The 18,231-nt window shown below is 48.3% G+C and overlaps 1 protein-coding gene across 10 annotated transcripts in view; it reads left to right on the top strand.

Annotated features, from left to right (window-relative positions):
* Positions 1-18,231, top strand: part of CHEK2 (checkpoint kinase 2) — a 322,684-nt gene that overhangs the window by 169,957 nt on the left and 134,496 nt on the right. The window lies entirely within an intron of this gene.

The raw sequence follows: 18,231 nt of genomic DNA, 5'->3' as shown, positions 1-18,231 counted from the left end.
TTTCGAGCAATATTTAAATAGATCGATCTGTTTGTCGCAGCTCACCTTCCACCCAACCTTGCAAACTATTTATATAAAATCTGTTTTTGTTCCAGATATTGCTCTCCACTTCCAGGTCTCCATATTCTTTAGTCACCACCTCTGCTGTGCCATAGTCTGCTCAGACAGAGACACCTGGTAATATACCAGAAATCTGTGCAGAATAATGATGCTTTCAAGTGGTGCAGAATTTGATAATGCAGCAGACCTGGAAAAATGTCTCAATTTTAGCAGATAGCTTGCCATTCTCATGAGTAGAAATCCCATAGGTGTGGGATGGTTAAGGTATGTCCAGAGCCTGCTGCCTTGCACCAAGATAGAGAATTGCTTCTCTGGTGTCACATTATCCTCCCAAGGTAGTCAGTCTTTACCCTTTGGTCTTTACACCGCAGGACATTACTATGCAGGTAAGTACCATGCAGGCTACCCTTTGGTATTTTACTCCGCAGTAATTTACCATGCAGCTCTGTATTTTTTATTTAGGTAAATTACATAGTTATGATCTTTTAAAAAATGGGTTAAAGATTAGGTAAGGGTATTGGATGCTAGAGGTAAGAATGTTTTAGGGTTTCTGATTAGGTAGTGGTCAAGAAAATTAAGGGATTTATAGTGTTCAGGGGAGGGTAGACCTAAAGGGAATTTTAAGGGTTTTAGGTTCAGGGGAGGGTAGAGGTAAACACAGGTTAGGGGTATTTTTCTTTTTAAAAAAAACAAAAGATGGGCTTTGGTGGGTACCCCACAGCAGAAGGAAACAAGGTGGTGTGTGTATGTGTATATAGATATATAGATAGATATAGATATTACCTACTGGCGCTCACCAGTTGGTAGTTAGAGTTAGGACCTATTTTGCATAGGAAATCTGCAACATTTTATTTGGAATAACTTTGGTGCCGGGTGACGACTCGTCGCGAAATTCTTTAAACCTATGGCCAGCTCCGGTTCCCTCCTATCCTGAAAGTCTCTGGGTGATTCGGTGCGCGGATATTGCTGATTAAGGGAAAAAAACAAAGCGCGGGCTCCCGCGCTTCAATGCTAATTAGACCATGGGGGGCCAAATCCCGGAGGCATGTTAAAAATAAAGTGTGGGGGGGCCCAATCCCCCCCCCAAACTGCCCCGGGGACCACCACCCCCTGGGGCAAAGTAAGAAAAAAATGTGGGGGGGGCACACAGCCCCCCTGGGGACCTCTACCTCCCGGGGCTTTAAAGTTTAATGTTGGGGGGCCTCCAAGGCCCCCCCCCCCGCGAGCCCCGGAGACCGCCACCCCCGGGGCTCGACTGCATTGACATTGCCGGGGGTCACACAGCCCCTACAGCCCCGGGGACCGCCACCCCATGTGGAAAAGCAATGCCACCTCCCGCCAATGGGGTCCCCGGGGCTACAAGTGGCCCGGGAGGGGGGCCACGCAACCCCCTCCCCAAATGGAAAATAAAATAAATTAGAAAGGCTGACCCCAGGGGATGGGGTCTCCGGGGCCATAAGTGGCCCGGGAGGGGGGCCACGCGCCTCCCCCTAACCAAATTATTTTTTTTTAAAAAGGAAAAGTCCATGCTCCAGGAGATGGGGTCCCCGGGGCTGATTAAGGCCTTGGGAGGGGGGGGACCCACGCGGTCCCTTCCACATATTTTTTTTTTCGAAAAAAAAAAATTAGGGGGCAGGCCATGGGGGATGGGGTCCCCAGGGCCAAAAAAATAGAAAAAGAAGGGAGGCTACACAGCCCCCCTTCTTATAACTGGCATCGCGCCGGAGGCCATGCCCCCTCTTTTCATCACTTTGCAAATGCGCCCTCTGGTGCGTTTGCAGAGGGGAAACCATCTCCCCTTGAATATTGGGGTCCTAGGAGGCCAACTAGCCCACCAGGAACTTCCAGGATGCTCCAGTGGGCTGTGTTGCAGGGAGGTGTTCTGAGGCCACGCTCCTTTTTACACCTCTCTGCAACGCTGCTCTGTGGCGCTTACTGGAGGTCCTCAGGGACCCATAGGATTGAGGAGGAATTAATTCTCTAACTTAAAATGCGCCACTGGGCATGTTTGCAGACATGTCACCTCAGGTCATGCCCCCTTCCTTCACCACTGTGCAAACGCGCCCTGTGGCGCGTTTTAACTTGGGAAAATTAACTTTTTCAATATTGAGGGTCCCTGAGGGCCAAATAGCCCAACAGGTATCTCCAGTATGCGCCAGGGAGCTGAACTGCAGACAGGTGTTCAGAGGCCACACCCCTTTTTACACCTCTCTGCAACGCAGCTCTGTAGCACTTATTGGAGGTACCTAGTGGGCTAGTTTGACCCTTAGGATTGAAGGGGACCAAATCTCTGCATTTAGGGCCTGATTAGGTTTGCGGTTTTCCCGCATCCTCCGGGCCGGCGGAAGCCACCGCCGGCCCGGAGGATGTGGGAAAACCGCTGCAGAGGCACAGAAGACCCACCGCCAAATTAGGATGGCGGTGGGTCTCCAAAACCATCCGCTGCTTTTCCGCCGCTGTCGCCTTCCGACCGCGGCGGAAAAGCTGTAACATGGCTGGCGGTGTCTGTCAGACACCGCCAGCCATATTAGGATAGTGGAAAACATATGAAAAGCATACAGAGATTGCCTTTGGGGGCCCGTTGCGGGCCCCCTTGGTGACGGGGGGGTGGGGGTGGGGGTGCACATGGGGGGTACCTATGGTACCCCCCTGCATTTGCGTGGACAAAGCGGCGGGCACCGCGCAGTGCCTGCTGCTTTGTGCACGCAAATGCCGTGCATGCTTTTTTAACATTGCGGCTTGAAGCTGCACCCGCCGCAATGTTAAAGATTGAGGATGTGACCGCCGCCCTCCTACTCTATGGTGGCGGACGGACTCTGGTCCGTCCGCCATCATAATCGGCCCCTTAGAACAGCCACAGGGCGCTTTTACACAGTGGTGAAGGGAGGGGACGGGCCTGAGGTGATGTGCAAACACGCCCTGTGGCGTGTTTTAAGTTGTGGAAAAAATTCCCCTTCAATCCTGAGAGACCATGGGGGCCAAGTAGCCCACCAGATGCCTCCAGGAAACACCACTGCGCTGAGAGGTGATGCAGGCCATGCCCCTTTTTACATCTCTGCTACACAGCTCTGTGGCATGTACTGGATGTACCTTGTGGGCTAGTTGGACTCTAGGGACCCTCAGGATTGAAGGGGAATTATTTCCCCAACTTAAAACGTGCCACAGGGCGTGTTTGCACAGTGGTGAAGGGAGGGGATGGTGTAGGAAAGTGGCTCTATATATATTGGATTAAAGTAAAGTTAGCCGAACTACGAATTCCGATTTACTCACCTGTTATCAGGAGAGACCTCAGTGCTGCATCTTTGAGCCCAGTACTGATCCTGAAAAGTAATTTTAACCATACCTACCAGTAACTTGATTTCCTTCCATAGGATATCATTGCCTGCTTTTTGCTGAAAAAGTTTCTAAGTGTTGAATTTTGAAACGTACAAATATTCCTCCAAAATCAGCCGAACTACGAATTCCGATTTACTCACCTGTTATCAGGAGAGACTCAGTGCTGCATCTTTGAGCCCAGTACTGATCCTGAAAAGTAATTCTAACCGTACTTACCAGTAACTTGAAATTCCTTCCCTAGGATATCATTGCCTGCTTTTTGCTGAACAAGTTTGTAAGTGTTGATTTTTGAAACTTACAAATATTCTCTAAAAATTGTGCCAACAATAAAAACTTTATTACTTGCCTGTTTTAGATAGAGGTCCCAGTGCTGAACCTAGGAGTCCAGCACTGGATTACAAAAGTAACATGAACATACTTTACCTGCAAAATGAATTTCCTTCCATAGGGTAACATTGATATTCCGACTGAAAAAAAATAAGAAAATAATATAAATATATTAAAATAAAAATATAAAACAATAAAATCTTTCAATATTTTACATTTATATTAAAAATATATAATGTAATTAAAAAAATAAAATATGTAAAAATAAACAGTTAAAAAACTAGAAAATTAGTATTAAAAAATACATATAACTATTATTACATTTAAAAATTATTGCTGAAAAAACCATAGGTTTCAGACATTTTATAATTAGGAATTAGCATTTAAAAAAACCTTAGAAATTCACTGAAAAAAACCATAGGTTTCAGGGCTGTTCTAGCTAACTGGACATTTCACTCGTACAAAACCATTGAAATACCTCAGTTATAGTTAGTTCTGCTAAATATGACTCGCGCGCCTGCAATCCACTGCTGATGATGTCACATATTACATCAATCATGACATGGTCAGGGACATCGCTGGTGACATCACAAATGACATCACTGATGACCTCATCCATGTGACAATCAGATACACCTCATCATACAGTAATATAACCTTTCATCACTCACTGTAAAATACAGAGTACCATGTTTGAATCCATTGACCCACCAAAACAAGTTTCTAAAAACCAACTCATTGATTCCTAGATCTACACACAGCTAACCACTTACCCATATAGATTCACTCATACATGCTGTCAATGATCAATAGAACACAATCAAATATACTTATACACCTATATCAACATTACACACCAGCACACATCCTATTCACCTATGCAGTCATCCTACTCACTTATGCAAACAATGGATCATACTTACATTTACTCAGCGACACACTTATACAAACACCGCTTGGTATGGTAAAAATTACTTTTCAGGATTAGTACTGGGCTCAAAGATGCAGCACTGAGGTCTCTCCTGATAACAGGTGAGTAAATCGGCATTCGTATTTCGGCTAATTTGACTTTAATCCAATATATATAGAGCCACTTTCCTACACCATCCCCTCCCTTCACCACTGTGCAACTAACTATATAGGAGCAATTGTAAGAGTGAAATGTCCAGCTAACTATAACACCCCTAAAACTTAAGGTTTTTAAAAAGCTAATGCCTAACTATATAAGGCCTGAAACCTATGATTTTTTCAGTGAATTTGCAAGGTTTTTTAAATGCTAATGCCGAACTATATAAGGCCTGAAACCTATGGTTTTTTCAGTGAATTTGCAAGGTTTTTTAAATGCTAATTCCTAACTATATTAGGCCTGAAACCTATGGTTTTTTCATTGAATTTCGACGTTTTTTTAAATGACAATTTTTAAATGTATTTGTGTTTTTTTATACTGATTTACTACATTTTTGCAGGCAGGTGTTCACAGGGCACGCCTAGGGGGTCAGGGTGCTTCTACCCTGCCCCCTTTTTGAGTTCTACACGTTTGTTTTTCTGCTTTCCTGTGCCTCAGTCTACCGAGGCACAAGATGGCTGCCAACAATTTCTGTTTTGGAGTGTTGACAGACATTGGCAGCCAATTAGCATTCAGCTCGTGCTCGGAAAGGTACAGAGTACAGTAAGCTTACAGTAAGCTGCTATAGATATATATTTTTTCTCTTTTGATTTTCTCAGGAACTACTGGAGGGATTTACACCATGTAAACTAAAGGCCCTACTGCGTACCAGTCCCTACCATTTTACCAAGTTTGGTGTAATTACGTTCAGCGGTTCAGGCTGTAGCTGCGACTAATCGTCCTATGGAAATTAACATGGGGAAAACACGTTTTGGGACCCCCCTTTTTTCTCAGCCCCCACTTGACGAATCCCCCCGACACTTTCAGGGAAGGAGCGGAGCGTAACTAACCATCTACTTTGAGAAATTCACAAAGATTCATCCACCGGCGCAAAAGTCATTCCCAGTAGAATGTTGCGGATTTCCTATGGAAACTAGGTCCTAACTATATATACCTACTGGTGACCGCCAGTAGGTTTTATATATATATATATATATATATATATATATGTATATATTCACTTAAAAAACCATAGGTTTCAGGCCTTATATAGTTAGGAATTAGCATTTAAAAAACCATTGAAATTGCTCCTATATAGTTAGTTGTATTAACTATATTTTGCGCACCCGCAATCCACTGCTGATGATGTCACATATTACATCATTCATTACATGGTCAGTGACATCACTGATGACATCACTGATGACATCTCAAATGACACCCCACCCTTGGGCACATCGAGAGTAGTTGAATCTATGAAACAGGTGGGCCCTTGGGCAATCTGAATAGGGAGAGATACAACCCCCATCCTAGGAGGGGCGGCTAATACATATTACTCCCACCCTGTGGCAAGTCAAGGACCAAATAAAAACCTGTCACTGCCAAACCTTGAACAATGCATTGATAAAAACTTTTAAAAAATTGGAGGTTGAGAGGCACTAGAATCATGTGCATCTTGTAAACACATGTACTCCAGCAGCTAAGCTGCAGACCTGGGAACCTGTGTTGTATTTACAGCTCCATTTGACATAAAATATTGATTCTAGGGAAATCACTTAATATCCTTGTGCCTAAAATAGAAAATGTGTGGTATGTAATGCAATTTTAAATATGTGTAATGGCATTTTGTGTAATGAGTAAATCTCCAACTAATGCACACTATCTTATATTGCCTAACCGCACCCTCATTATCATTTTTCCTTTGGACACATACATACATACAAATAATACTATATGCTGGCGTATAAGAAGTACTTTATAAAATAATTATGAACTGTGACCATACCAAAAAAAAAACGATCTCTGATGTTCTCAAACACTTTCACAATCTTACACTACTGCCACATAATACGAAAAATACACACAATAATGATTTTAGATCTGAAAGAAACAGGTTAGTATTAGATTTCTTACCTTAGAATATCTCCAGGCGTCAGACTGGATCCGGAAATGTTTGCGTAGTAGCACCCTTGCGCGTCGGTAAGCGACATCTGCAGGTCCGTCGTGGGCGCCGTGATGACGTCGTCGGAGTACTTAGACGCCGCCTCCGCGTGCTGACATCAGTTCTTTTTTCTGCACCAGCAGTGCAGATTCAAAAAAAAGTGGTTTCTTTTGATCATTTTTCTTGAGTTCTCGATGCCAAGTTTTAAGCCTTGTCAGGATTGCGACAGACTGATGTCGGTCACCGACCCTCACCGTCGGTGTCTCCACTGTCTCGGCGTCGACCACGACGACAAGACCTGCTCCGACTGCTGGGCCCTGAGTTCGAAAGCTAGGCGGGAGCGGTCCCGCAAGCGGCTCGAACTCCGACATTAGGCCCGCGCCGCGAGAGGTCCCGGTCCGGACGGATGTCGAGGGACCGGTCGCGGGGTCGGAGCCATCAGAGCTCCGGAAGACGACATCACTCCTCCGGGTCGAGGTCGTCAGGTAAGCACAAGAAGTCGAAGAGACGTCATCGCTCTTCTGACTACCCCTGATGCTCGCGCGACACGGCTGGGGGTTCGGGTGGTACCGCCCACGTGGCTCCGTCGGAGTCGAGGGCGTCGCGGCCTGCCCCACACCCTCCGGTCCGTGGTCAGCACGAGACGCCGGACGGGCTCCGCGTGGCCATGAGGTCCCTCGCTCCTCCGACGGGCTTCGCGGCGCCTTCGGGCCCAGCGAACCCGTCTGGGGGCCCTAGCGGGTCGGGTGCTTCAGCCCCGACGCCGCCGGCGCCTTCGGGTCCAGCCTCGCAGGGCCCCACTGGATCCGCTTCTGGATCCGGGTCGTCGCAGGTTGACCTCACCGGCGCCGTTCCCCCAGGTGTCACCGGCGCCGTCCGTGGGCGGCACCGTCCCCGATACATCCCTCGACCCAGTTCCAGCGCCGCTGGGTGCCGCTTTCGACGCCGCTTGGGGAGTTTTACTTCAACAAGCCGGCCCCATCTTTTGACAACCCAGGAGGACTGGACAGGTGGACTTGGGGATGCCAGTGGTCTGGACACCTCGGCAGACACTGGTTTTGTCTCGCCTCCTACCATGGCTTCGGAGGAGGGGGCAACCTACAGTGTGGTGTTGACGCGGGCGGCCAAGGCCTTGGGCCTTAAGCTCCCCGTCGCGCCCGTGAGGACTAACCTCCTCACTGAGGTTCTTAAACCACAGTCAAGCTCGGCTGAGCCTCGGTTGCTGTTTAATGAGGCCTTGACTGACGTTCTTTTGGGCACTTGGTCCAGACCCGCTACAGGTTCGCCTGTAGATGGGAACGTGGCCAGAGGCCACCGCCTGGCCCCGGGCGACCTATGTTTCCTGTCTACCCACCCCACCCCCGAGAGCCTGGTCATCCAGGCCTCCAATTCCCTTACCGCATTCCCGTTGGCTCCTCCGGACAGGGAATCCAAGAAGTATGAGCAGTACGGCAAGAAGGTATTCTCCTCCCTGAGTCTGAGACTGCGGTCTTCCAACACGCATGCGTCTTGGGCCTCTACACCCACTCTTTGTGGGACACTGTCGCGGATGTGCTGCCAGAGTGCCCGTTGGAGGTACGGGCCAAACTCGGCCAAGCCCTTGTGGAAGGCCGGGATGCGGCACGGTATTCTATCCGGTGTGGGCTGGATACCACCGACTCACTGGGCAGAGCGATGGCAACGACGGTGGCGATTCGTCGCCACGCCTGGTTGAGGTCCGCCAACTTTTCGGCCAATGTCCAGAATACACTCATGGACATGCCGTTTGATGGCCGTCGCTGTTTTGGGGACAAGGCAGACCATGCGCTTGAGCGCTTTAAGGACTCCAGAGCTACGGCCAGGTCCTTGGGCCTCTCGGCCCCGCGCCAGCAAAAGGGTGCCTTTCGCTCCTTTCGTGGCCAAGGAAGGGGCAACCCCACACGTGCTGCCAGCCTTGCATTGCAGGCTAACATCCAACGTGGTGGCGGCCGTGGTAACCGCTCTGGCGGCGGTCGGGGACAACGGCGAGGTCAGTCCACACCTTCCCCCGCAGCATCCGCCTCAAAACCCTCTTAGTCCGTGCTTTCAGGCCCATGTGACGCCAGTGGGGGGCAGAGTTCGCCATCACCTCCACCACTGGCGCACTGTCACGTCGGACAGGTGGGTGCTGCAAATCGTCCGAAGGGGCTACTCCCTCCCCTTCGAGGCGACCACTCAAGCCATGCCACCGCAATACCATCGCGTATCGGGGGATCATTTGCAACTTCTGCAGGAGGAAGTTATGGCCCTCTTGGCCAAGGGGGCCATCGAGCGCATTCCTGGGCCTGTAGTAGGGTGTGGTTGCTACTCTCTCTACTTTCTGGTACCCAAGAAGGGCAAAGGGGGCCTACGCCCTATCTTGGACCTAAGGAACGTCAACTGCTTATTCCGGAAGGAGAAGTTCAAAATGCTGACACTGGCTCAGGTCCTAGCTGCCTTGGACCCAGGAGACTGGATGGTAGCGTTGGACTTGCAGGACGCTTATTTCCAAATCCCGTTCCTGTCGGCCCACCGGCGCTACCTGCGGTTCACGGTAGGCCACGAGCACTTTCAGTTTACCGTGCTCCCCTTCTGCCTTACCAGCACCCCACGGGTGTTCTCGAAGGTGATGGTGGTGGTCGCAGCTCATCTGCGCAGGTTAGGGGTTTCAGTCTTCCCCTACCTCGACGACTGGTTGTTGAAGGCGGGCTCGCCCGAGACAGTCGTCTGCCAACTCTAGACAACGGCAGACCTCCTGCACCAGCTGGGGTTTTCCATCAATGTGCCGAAGTCACACCTGTGCCCCTCTCAGAAGCTCCTGTTCATCGGAGCGGTTCTCTACTAGGCGCAGTTTCGGGTTTTTCCACCCGAACAGCGGGTCCGGGATATTCAGGCTCTGATTCCACTCTTTCAGCCTTTATCCCGGGTCTCGGTCAGGTTGACGCTGCAGCTTCTGGGGCTGATGGCTTCCTGCATCCTTCTGGTGCATCACGCCAGGTGGCGGATGCGGGTTCTGCAGTGGGACCTGAAGTTTCAGTGGGCCCAGCATCCGGGCAACCTGTCCGACCATGTTCTGATCTCGGAGGGCACTGCGAGACGGCTGCAGTGGTGGCTCACGGACCCCGATTGGGTCAGCGGCAGATCCCTCTCTCTTCCCCAACCGGAGCACGTGGCTGTGGCGGACGCGTTCCTCCAGGGCTGGGGAGGCCACATGGGAGAGGCGGAGATCAGAGGCCTCTGGTCTCCGGCGGAGTCCCGGCTCCATATCAACCTTCTGGAGCTGCGGGCGATTCGTCTAGCACTGAAGGCATTCCTCCCCTCTGTCAGGGGGAGTGTAGTGCAGGTGTTCACGGACAACACCACCGCCATGTGGTACTTCAACAAACAGGGCGGGGTGGGGTCGTGGACCCTATGCCAGGAGGCTCTGCGCCTCTGGCTGTGGCTGGAACATCAGGGCGTGACTCTCGTGGTTCAACACCTGGCAGGTTCTCTGAACGCCAGGGCGGACGAACTCACCCGCTGGTGCATGATGGATCACGAATGGCGTCTGAACTAGGACGGGGCGCAAGCTCTCTTTCTGCAGTGGGGAGAGCCTTGGTTAGATCTTTTTGCCACAAAAGAGAACGCGCAATGTCGTCAGTTCTGCGCGTTGGAATTTCCAAGGCGGCACTCGCTCGGAGACGCTTTTCGTCGCTAGTGGTGTTGCGGTCTGTTGTACGCCTTTCCGCCTATACCACTTCTGCCCAGAGTGCTGAAGAAGATCAAACGCGACCAGGCCAAGTCATCCTTGTGGCTCCGGACTGGGCACGAAGGTACTGGTATCCCGAGGTACTCAGTATGTCAGTCGACCCCCCAGTTCCTCTGCCTCTTCAGGAGGACCTTCTGTTGCAGCAGCAGGGGACGGTCCTCCACCCGAACCTGTCTAGTCTCCACCTCCATACTTGGAGATTGAGCGGCGACAGTTGAGGCCATTTGACTTGCCTCCTGAAGTCTGTAAAATCATTCTGGCAGCCAGGCGTCCCTCTACAAAGTCGGTATATGCCTGCAGGTGGAACAGATTTGTGGCATGGTGCACAGCAAAGGCTGTGGATCCTCTCTCTGCCCCTCTTTCTGAGGTTCTTCTCTTCCTTCTTTCTCTTGCCCAGCAGGGCTCTGCTCTGGGCACTATCAAGGGCTACCTTTCTGCCCTTTCAGCCTTTCTAAGGCTGCCTGATCAACCTTTTTTGTTCAAGTCTCCTATTGTAACTCGTTTTCTGAAAGGCATCACACACACGTTTCCACCTGTTCCGTTTGTAATGCCTCAGTGGGACTTGAACCTGGTTCTTACCTATCTGATGTGCGCTCCCTTTGAGCCACTTCACAACTGTCCTCTCCGCCTTCTTACTCTGAAGACTGCTTTCCTGGTTGCCGTCACCTCTGCCAGGAGAGTGAGTGAGCTCCAGGCTCTTTCTTCCAAACCTCCTTTCCTTTCTGTCCATCCGGACAAGGTTGTGTTGCGGACAAGGCCCTCTTTCTTGCCCAAGGTAGTCACGGCCTTCCACATCGGGCAGTCTATCACCTTGCCCACCTTCTTTCCGCCTCTGCATCCCTCAAAGGAGGAAGAGCGGCTCCACCGTCTGGACCCAAAACGTGCGCTCTCATTCTATCTGGATCGCACACGCCAATTCCGGGTGGATGACCAACTCTCTGTTGGTTACGTGGGTGCTAAAAAGGGAAGGGTGGTACACAAGTGGACCATCTCTCGGTGGGTCGTCTTGTGTATCAAGGCTTGTTACTCCTTGGCTAAGAAGGAACCTCCAGTTGGGCTGAGGGCCCATTCCTCTCGGGCCACGGCGGCTACTACTGCCCTGGGTCGGGGACTTCCCTTGCAGGACATTTGTCAGGCAGCTAAGTGGGCCTCGCTGCACACGTTTGAAGACACTACTGCCTGGACAGCCAAGTCCAGAGGGATGGCTTCTTTGGCCGTTCCGTCCTCCAGGACTTTCTGGTGTGATCATTGGTTCGCAGACCCACCACCGGGGTTGGTATTGCTGGGGTATCTATTCTAAGGTAAAGAATCTAATACTAACCTGTTTCTTTCAGATGAACAAGTTCCTTACCTTCGGTAACGATATATCTGTAAGAAACAGTAGTTAGTATTAGATTCCTTACCGCCCCATCCATCCTCCCCGTTCTGCGAACCGATATCTAGGGTAAGGTCATCCCCTTTCAAGGCCCTAGTTTGAATGGCACCAGTGTTGGTTTTTACATGGCTCTGCGTTTCTGGCGCGGAAAAGCTGTGTCTAAGAACTGACGTCAGCACGCGGAGGCGGCGTCTAAGTTCTCCGACGACGTCATCACGGCGCCCCCGACGACGGACGCGGAGCCGCAGACGCCTACCGACGCGCAAGGGTACTGCTATGCAAAAATGTACGGATCCAGTCTGAGGCCTGGGGATATTTTAAGGTAAGGAATCGAATACTAACAACTGTTTCTTACAGATATATTGTTACCGAAGGTAAGTAACTTGTTCTTTTGTGTCACTGTAGGTTATTAGCCACAGTATAGTAAAACGTTTTACACACACTACAATGTACATATTCAGTCTCTCATTAACATCTCATTTCCACCATCCAAAAGTGAAGGCGAAGTGGAAGTTCAGTTTGATTGAGTGAGTGTAGTGGGGTGGCCGCTAAGGTTAAGGTTCAGGTAATACATGTACATTAGACATAAAACGTTTTTATTTGGGTTGTTGGTTAAGTGGGGTGTGAGCACTGGCCCAGCAGCAACCACAATCCTTGTCAGGTGAGGCACAAGCCAACCCTAAATTGAACTGTGCTGAACCCTCTGGTAGCTTGTCACAGAGCAGTCAGGCTTAATTGGAGGCAAGGCCGTAAGTATTAGTGCAACGCTTCAAATTCCACAGAAGTGGTGAAGTGAAAACACCACACAAAAAGGAATCCACACCAGATAAGTCAAATAGAGTAATTTTTAATAAATAAAACCTGGCCACTTTTTGAAAGTGGCTTTTTCAAAATTGTACTTTAAAATACGACTTCACCATAAGTGAGGATTTTTCATAAGAGTTCCAAAGTCACCAAACTTGAATAAGTTACCTGTTCCCATTTGGAAGTTACAGCTCATTAAATGTAATAAGATAACTCCAATGTTATCCTGTGGGCGAGGTAGCCTTGCAGTAGTTAAAAACGACTTTAGGAGTTTTTCATTACCAGGATATGTAAAACTTTAAAGTACATCTCCTCTTTGAAATACACTGCACCATGCCCTTTGGGGTGTGCAAGGTCTACCCTAGAGGTGACTTACAAATATCAAAAACTAAGGTTTGGGCATGGCTAAAGCTTTATTCTGTAAGGTCAAAATGGCAGGTTACAACTGCACATATAGGCTGCAATGGTAAGCCTGAGAGATGTTTAAAGTGCTACTTGAGTGGGTGGCACAATCAGTGCTGCAAACCCACTAGTCGCATTTAATTTACAGGCCCTGAGTATAGGTAGTGCCACTTTACTAGGGACTTGCAAGTAAATAAAATATGTCAATTGTGTACAATCCAATTCTACCATGTTTTTTTCAGGAGAGAGCCGAAGTAGTTTAGCGCTGGTTAGCAGTAGTAAATGCGCTGAAACCTAAAGTCTACCAAACAGATAAAAAACATTTACCTTGTAGTAAACCACTAAAGAGCTCTATTTGAATATTTTTCACATTGTTTTGTTATTTCCACCTATTGGAACTAATTGTTGGAGTTAAGGATGTGTTTGTTCCACTACCAGAGAGCAGTTGCTGTTTTCAGTGAGGAAGCTGTTCATGTTTTCCAACCTCACATGCTACGTTTATGTCTGCACTATATGTCACCTATACCTTAGCTTTTGCTCACTTTCCCTGTACTGGACACTGAATGGGAGATGTTGACATGGAAATTGCCCTCCTAATTGGCATTGCCTGGTTCCTTCAAATTCTACACTTTTAAGCTTCTGGACGTTCTACTGTCTAATTGTAGTTAACTGTACCTATCATCTTTTTTTTACGGCAAATCTTGATAATCTGTATGTGAATTGTGCTTCTACAATGATGCTTTGCTGGGACCATTACTATCCATTAATTCTATATGTTTGCTGACTTTGGGTTGTCCTTAGTCACATTGTAGGAAAGTTGTCACGTAGCTCCTGAGGCAATGAGTTCCACACTCTCTATGAGCGTTTCCGGAGAAGGAGTGAGTGTGTGATTTCTCTTTCTTAAATTTTGGCTGAATCAAAAGTAAACTGTTAGAGCTTCGAAGAGGTCTCTTTTGACTAGCTTTAGTTAATTTATTTGTGAGGTAGATTGGGGTTTTCAAGTAGAGGGCTTTGTGGGTTATGCAGAGTATAGCTCTTGCCTCGATTGGTAGCCTGTTGAGTTTCCAGAGTGTGAGCATGATGTGGTCAAAGCACCTCTCCCGAATAGCAATCTAGCCGCTCCATAGTGGCTTTCAAGGGGGCTGGATATGTTTTCGGAACATCCGTAATTGTTTTGTTGCCGTCCTCTCGCTTGGGAAGGACTAAGCATTGCCCACCGTCTTTAGGTCTTCGATGGGGGTAAAGGGTTTGACTTGGTTTTCTTTAGGTGTTGGAGGCAACATTTTGTGGAGGCGTTGATTATATGTTATCTATGTGATATAGCGCACAAATCCCCCGAGGACATCTCAGTGCTGTCGTGGAACAAATACAGAAGGGAGAGGAAAGGGTTCGGAAAAGATTGCTTTCTGAATTTGATGTAATTTGCACATGCGCAAACGTAAAACGGAAGCTTGTTCCAGTAGAAGGGAGTGAGGTAAGAGAAGGACTTTTCCCCCGCTGCGGGTCAGGCGGATGCGAGGGGTGCACAGTAGGGCTTTATCGCCAGATCTTAGGTTACGTCTGGGTGTGTATGCTTTTATTTTTTTGTAGATAAAATGGGCCATTCCCTTTTATGGCCTTATATGCAAATCAGCAGATCTTAAAACCGGAGTGTTTCTTCACTGGAATAGGGGCAGACGGAGTGCTGGGCGGGCAATTGTGAATGAGCCTGGCTGCAGTATTGTGAACAACCTGGAGTTTGGCAGCAAAAGTCTTATTAGCATCTGCCAAAAGAACGTTGCCATAATCTAGCCTGCTTATTACTAAGGCTTGGACAAGAGTTCTTCTGGCAGAAGTTGGAAAGTAGGGGAATATCCTGCGCAGAAGGCGCATATTGTGGTAGCATATTCCAGTGGTTGCCAACATGTGCTCTTTCATCGTTCAGGCTTGGTCTGTTTTCATGCCAAGATTCTTTACCGCTTGTTTGGGCACGGGAGTTTTACCCAGTTGATGAGTCCACCAATCGTCGGTCCAGATGGAAGGGGCTTTTCCAAACCGCATGATCTCCTTATCTTCATTTAATTGGAGATAGTTCTTATTCATCCAATCTGAGATGGCGAACATGCCGTGGGCAAAACGCTTTTTAGATGCGGTCAGATCAGGGCCGAAAGTAAGCATAGGCTGGGTGTCATCTGCGTATGTGATTATTTCGAAACCAAAACGTTCTGCAATCCCGGTGAGGGGGGCCATATAAACATTGAACAAGGTGGGTCTCAGGTGGAGCGAGTGCCAAGAATGACAGTTTTATGTCTATTTTTCAGAAAATGGTGGAGCCATTTAAGTGCAGTGCCTTGTGTACCGATCTCTTGCAGCCTTTCTAGCGTCCTTGAGTGGGAGATTGTATCAAATGCTGAAGAGAGCTCTAACAACACAAGCATGATTGAATTGCCTGTGTCCAAGCCTAGGCGCAGGGACCCTGTTACAGCCAGGAGTGCAGTTTCTGTGCTATGACCGGGATGGAAGACTGATTGGGAGGGATCCCTGATTTGGTTGGATTCGAGATAGGTAACTAGTTGTTTATTAATTAGACTTTCGAGCGGTTTGCCAAGGAGTGGTAGCAATGATATGGGGCGATAATTGGGCACAGATTTTTCGTCCAGTTTGTTTGTTTTTTAAATGGGCCGTACACATGCCGCCTTCGGCGGATGGTACCTGTTTTCACTGAGCATTTAAAAATCTCTAGAATCGCGGGTGCACAATAGCTGGTCAACAAGGACTTTTTTTGGGATGTCCAACTGGGAACCTAGTTTAGCGGATGCCAAGGAGCTAAGGATTTCCTCCATAGTAAAAGGCATCGAAAGAAGTCGTTTCTGCTCCGGAAGAGGGGGAGTTAAGTTTTTCTCCTGAAAAATGTTGGCAGTGAATCACAGAGAGCGACTGAATACATGCCTGAGGAGTGGTAAAGTCATGGACTATGTTAATAAGAGCTTTTGGGGAGTTGCCAGCCAGTTCAATTGGATTGATAATAAAACTACTCGTGGCAGTTTTGATATTATGATGGTAGCAGGTAACCGCTTGTTTTTACCGACCTTTATCTTGAGGATCTTTATTTCTACGCCAGCGCCTCTCTAGGTCCCGTTTTTTTATTTTTCGAGTTTAAACTCAGGAGAAAACCCGGGGGCAGAAGATTGAAATTTAGTGGGACAGAAGTTTTTATAGGGTACAGTTGCATCCAACTCTGCAGTTAAGGGAGCGTTAAAGGACCCCAGTAGGTCGGTGACCTCAGGATTAGTTTGCGGGAAGCTGAGGTGAAAAACTTCACTAAAAGTTTCAGGAGTAAGACTATGAAAAGATCAGTAGACATTGTGTGGTGTTCTGCTGTTCCTTATTGTGGTGGAAAAGCTGAAGACGGAACCCGAAAATTAATTAAGAAATGGTCTGTGCATGTGCGGGAAATTGGTTCTTCACATTCTAGAAATTCAGTATTCAAGAACAGCAGGTCAAGTGAGGGGCCTGCTATATGTGTGGGGCCTAATACTCTTTGGAAGAGTCCTAGAGTCTCCAGGTCCATTACTAGCTTCATCACTTCAGGGTTAGTGTGGTCTTCCCCGTGGTAATTGAAGTTGCCAAGAATAAGGAATTTATTTGAGGCTAGGACATGGGTGGCATTTTCTTTCACCAGATGTTGACTGAACTTGGCCTTTTATCCTGGGGGTGATTGATGAGGGCTCCATTCCAACTATTTGTCGCAGAGAGAGTTTATAGTTGTCCAGAATAGCTTGCGTAATGGCTTGGAGGTTGGAGGGATTCAACCAGGTTTCCTCCGGGAAACAGATATCCGGAGAATTAGAGGGGATTAAATACCAAATCTCCGTTGCATGTTTATCTGGAGACCTTACATTGCAGAGGAGGCTTTTTATGCTACTGTTAATGAGTGAGGGACTGGAGTAATTCTCCTTGAGGCTCCCTGAATTCAGGTTGCTTTGGAGACTGCATTTGTAACAAGCCACAGGGCCCTCAACTGTGTGGGGGAAGCCATTAGTGCATAGGATTTGTTGAGAGACGCTAACAGTATTAGGTGCCCTCAGTTAATGCAAGGTAGCCGATGAGTAATGAGAGCAATGGGGACTGTTCTTTCTTACCCAGGCGCGGACAGGCACAGCCGGGCTTGCCTTCGGCGAGTCTGCTGGTCGCGTCCGGCCAGGCATTGGCCTTATGGCCACGTGCACTGGAGCACTAGAATTTTAACTGCAGCCCCGCTGGAAGGGAGTCCAAGAGCTTTCTCCACACAATCAGCACAGCCCTGCCGCGGACCGGAAATTGAGGGCTCTGTGGGTGCAGCACAGGAAAAAAAGAGACTCGGAGCGGAAGGAAAAAGAGGCACAGAGCGGAGATTAAAGACCGTCAGTGCAAACTAAAAGCATAGCGTGTAGCAGATGTAAAAATGAGTGTCAGCACAATAATAGGGCATAGAGTTAAAAATAGATTCTCAAATTAGCCTGAAATCCATACACAATAGAGATGGTTAAAAGCATCTAGCAAATAAAAGTTGCCTGGCCGAAAGCAGCAATTATATGCATGCGAATCCTGAACTTGATCCGTTCCTTTATGTTCTTTCATAATCAAGTGTAATTCCCCTGGGAGTTAAGAGAGTTGGAGAGTGATAGTTGGCAGTTCAGTGCTGTGAGGTTGTCGAGCCAGATATCTAAGAGAAATCATTTTTCTGTGGGTTAGAAGAAAAGGAGTGGATTGAACTGTTGAGAGCGTGCTGACTGAATGCTGATGACTTTGACTGACAAGACTGTTATGTAGAGTTGGGTGTCATCTGCATAGATATGAAAGGCAATTCTGGCTTGCTTCAGGATCATTGCTAGTGGTTCCGTATAGAATTAAATAGGGCAGGAGGCAGTATTGACCCTTGGGGGACTCCTTGTGAGACTGGCATTGCACTTCAGGTTGCGTTGCCAAGTTTAATAAGCTGTGAGCGTTAGTACAGGAAGGAAGGGAACCATTGAAGGACCATTCCAGTGATGCTTGCACGCTGTTAGGGTGTCATGGTTGACAGTATCAAAGGCAGCTGAAAGGTCCAAGAAGACCAGGAGGCAGGCCTGGCCATCATCCAGAGATCTGTGTACATCGTCTGAATTTCAGAATTG

The sequence above is a fragment of the Lissotriton vulgaris genome, chromosome 11, assembly GCF_964263255.1.
Source record: "Lissotriton vulgaris chromosome 11, aLisVul1.2, whole genome shotgun sequence".
NCBI lineage: Eukaryota > Metazoa > Chordata > Amphibia > Caudata > Salamandridae > Lissotriton > Lissotriton vulgaris.
The sequence above is the reverse complement of the archived record's forward strand: the minus strand, read 5'-3'. Positions and strand labels throughout refer to the sequence as shown.